The sequence below is a fragment of the Protopterus annectens genome, chromosome 10.part0 (genome assembly GCF_019279795.1).
Source record: "Protopterus annectens isolate FY-2018-M chromosome 10.part0, PAN1.0, whole genome shotgun sequence".
In the NCBI taxonomy this organism is placed as follows: Eukaryota; Metazoa; Chordata; order Ceratodontiformes; family Protopteridae; genus Protopterus; species Protopterus annectens.
The window spans coordinates 352,598,381-352,602,365 of record NC_056744.1 but is presented as its reverse complement, the minus strand read 5'-3'; the positions used below and the strand labels follow the sequence as shown (position 1 = coordinate 352,602,365).

General features: G+C 42.7%; 1 protein-coding gene across 1 annotated transcript in view; it reads left to right on the top strand.

Moving 5' to 3' along the window:
• The first annotated feature begins 649 nt into the window (after positions 1-649).
• Positions 650-3,985, top strand: part of PRRC2C (proline rich coiled-coil 2C) — a 2,776,386-nt gene continuing 2,773,050 nt past the window's right edge. The window contains exon 1 of the mRNA XM_044086759.1: positions 650-773. The gene's annotated coding sequence lies outside the window, so the exon portion shown is untranslated. The remainder of the gene's footprint in view (positions 774-3,985) is intronic.

Sequence of the window (3,985 nt, the reverse complement as noted above, 5' to 3'; positions counted from 1 at the left end):
TATAACAGACATGGGGTGCAGCCCAGACAGCGATTGGGATAAGCATGTCCCATGGTCACGGACGGCAACACATACAGAGACCGAGTCTAAAGGGGAGGAGTGCAGCCCATGAAGTCTGTAGACACTCTATACGGACAGCTTCGTCATTTTTTTCAAATGCCTAAAGTGGAGCATTTTTAGGAAAATGAAAGATTGTGTAGGGTAAATGATACATACAAACCAGTAAATGGATTGGCCTTTACTTTTTTGCCAAATAAAGACTCACTCTTGGATAGTTTGATTTGTTTCATGAAATATTAACCTGTTTCAGATACAAAATGATTGCTTTATGCAATTATTTGTGGAAATTTAAGAGATATCTTTGTCCTGAAACCTCATGACAGTTGCCATATTTTAGGCTTTTTTGTACCCCAATGGCACACTGCCTAAAGAACAGATGGTAACCCGATTTAAGGAGGTTGCAAACTTGCTGCCTTGCAATAGCTGAATGCGTACTAGCGGTACAAGCCAAACTACCCCATGTCTAACTAATACATTTTCCAAACTCTGCAAGTTCGATACTTACCAGTGCATAGAATAGTTACAATCTTTCGCGTACCCTTTAAGACGACTCGGGGGCGCGTCAGGTAAACGTGCCGCGTGCGCGTGACATCACTGTGGCCACTGACAAGGCGGCCATTTTTGCCTCCCCTCGGCGGTTGAAACGGCGCGGTGGCGGTGTTGGCTTTATAAGTGCCTGGAGAGTGTGGATAATATATCTGTGAAGTTTTCAGGTTAGTGTATTTCCTGTGAATGGAAATTATCTGCCTTTTCTACGGAGAGGTAGTGTGCTGTGTCCCAGGGAACGCAGGGTTTGTTTTTTCTTCTTACACAAAGGCCTCTTGCCTGACCGGTGTACCGGGACGTCCCCCTCCTCGACACGTCATGTTGCACAGTAGACTGTGGCGTTCCTTGTGTTTTAATTAATAATGGTGGAAGTGGGAGTAACCGTTTCTGTCTTTCCGGTGGTATCCAGCTGTTGTGTATGACTGGCTAGCTGCTTGAGCTCTTTAAATCCCTGTGGATGTAAAGCTGTCTGGTACCTTGGACTGAGGAGAGTTATCCAACCAGTAATGTGCGTGGATTACTCTATGAATGTTCGTTGTCATGTGTATTTGTTTAGGGCCTCTGTCTTCCTGGAGAATTGTGTGCATGGTAACCGTGGAGACAGTGCAGCTTCACAGACTGCTGTAGTGGAGGTTGTAGTTTCTGCCCAGTTTGTGTGATGGTGAGCAGGGGTAGGTACCACCCATTGTAGTACTGTGGAAGGATGTCTTCCTGATGGCTGTGATTCTGTCTGAGATCCATCATCATTTGAGTATGTTCTAGCTTCAGCCAAAGTTGTGTTGATTTAAGGATTTTAAATGAAGATGATTAGTATAAACGAATGTTTAATCTGTTCTGCAGTCTTCAGCTTAACGCATTTGCATGCAATTTATGGATGTGACCGTGTAGATAATTATATTTGTTAATAGATCTAAGAGTTTTGGTTGTCGTCTTGAATGATAACTGGTGCTCATTTAAGTGAAGATCCTGCACTTAAGCAGCACAACTGTCACTTAACATCTCCACATTCAGCATTCTTTTGTCAGGCCTGCAGACTGTTTCTGGCATGGAAGAAGGCTTCTGACTCTCTGTCTAGAGGATAGGAGATAATGTCTAAGTGCACTGTTGCTGTTTGAGGGGGTCAGGGGTTACTGTGTGCTTCTTAGCTCATTGGCCTGCCTTTTGTCTCCATTCTGGTACTGATGGGAGAAGCCATGTTAGAGACTTGGCGGTTGACGCACTGCAGCAGTAGGTCCTTGGCTGGTGCTACCTGGGCTCTTTGAACGGTGGGTTGTGTTGACAGCATGGCAAGCTACGGATCGCATCTTTCCGAGGATGCGCTGAGGGTGGGATATGTTATTTTACAAACGTCACTGCCTTTTTGGGTATCCTGCTGGTCATTTTGTGGTATTGGTTACCGTGCGATTACTACCTGCGTGTGAGTTTTTCTAGGAGCTACTCTTCTTGTTTGGTCACATTTTTATTTGTGTGCACAGACGCATGGTTAAGATAATGTACGTTTTGTACTTGCACTTTCACAGTTACGATAGTGAAAAGTTTTGAAGTCTTTATTTTTTGTAGAAAATAAGTTTTAAGCGTTCTGCCTTTGGATTTAATGCATGATTTAGTTGCATACTTGTCAGTTTACCTTATCAGACGTAAAATTTTGGGATTTTTTTATATAGCCTTTAATTTTTGTTGTAGTATTTGTCTAGTAGCATGTCTCACTATTTTGTCACGATCTGTTGCTCCCTGTTAGATCAGGTGTACAGTTGACTTAATTTCAACTTGTACTTGCAAATCTGTACAAATTGCATTTATCACTTTCTACTACGTACATTTCTAAAATAGGTCATATTATTTGATAAATGTTTTCTTTAGCTAAATATGCATTCCTTTTTGTGACCACAGTCCAGCCTGTGAAAGCAATTTGCCCACTATTTTGATTAACGGATCTTAACGGGTTTGAACATTTGATGATGCGTTAACACCAAAACTTTCTTGTTAACTATTCTGCGCAACATAACTAGCGCAATTATCTTTTGCTACACTGTTAAGTTTGCATATTCGTTTGTATTGGTATATCTTTCTGTGCACTGATTAATTGTGGTGGTTACATTTTGCAGTAAATGTTAGTTTTTTAAGTAAATGTTCATGTTGGCCCTTGTTTGGGTGCCATTGTATAGTTTTGCATGCGTGGATTTACTGGACCAGAGCCTTTTTTCTTCCCCTTATCTATCTTCTGATATAAAAGTACTCATTAAGGATCTACCGTATACTGAAATATGACTTTATACTTTTTAGATGCATGACATTATTGCAAAGGCATAGCATTGTTTGACAATTATCGGGGAGAATAAAGTGCTTGCTTCCTTGTTGCATGACTATTTAAGGCACTGTGCTTTTTGTGTTATTGAATAAGGCATTGCAGAGTTGTCAAACATATGTAACACTGTACACTTTGTGGAAGGCAAAGTATCTGGAACTTGGGTGTTGAAATTTGGTATGGTGCCATTTTTCTTCACTGTCTGGTTCTTAAATGCATTGAATGTTATGTTTTTTTTTTTTTTTTTTTTATTTCACTTGGGGTTTCAGAGTTGTCTGATTTTTCAGTGGGGCTCTTGCCATAAAAATGGTTTGTAGAGCTCGTAAAGGTACTTGGTAGCTGCAGATCTCCTTTCCTAGCAGTTAAATTGGTTTGTGTATATTGGCCTTGGGGAATGGCATAAGTCTTTTAATGGTGCATTGATTGAGTGACACATATTTTAAGAAGTGGTATTGCCTCATGTATACACATTTCTTGCACCTGTTCTGATATTTGGCATTTATGACAGTGAGGTGTGTGTGTGTGCCTGAGAGAGGTGTGTGTGTGTGTGCCTGAGAGAGGTGTGTGTGTGTGTGCCTGAGAGAGGTGTGTGTGTGTGTGCCTGAGAGAGGTGTGTGTGTGTGTGTGTGCCTGAGAGAGGTGTGTGTGTGTGTGTGTGTGCCTGAGAGAGGTGTGTGTGTGTGTGTGTGTGTGTGTGCCTAAGAGAGGTGTGTGTGTGTGTGTGTGTGTGCCTGAGAGAGGTGTGTGTGTGTGTGTGTGTGTGTGCCTGAGAGAGGTGTGTGTGTGTGTGTGTGTGTGCCTGAGAGAGGTGTGTGTGTGTGTGCCTGAGAGAGGTGTGTGTGTGTGTGTGTGCCTGAGAGAGGTGTGTGTGTGTGTGTGTGTGTGTGTGTGTGTGTGTGTGTGTGTGTGTGTGCCTGAGAGAGGTGTGTGTGTGTGTGTGTGCCTGAGAGAGGTGTGTGTGTGTGTGTGTGCCTGAGAGAGGTGTGTGTGTGTGTGTGTGTGTGTGTCTGACATGAGGTGGGTGTGTGTGTGTCTGACATGAGGTGGGTGTGTGTGTGTGTGTGTGTGTGTGTG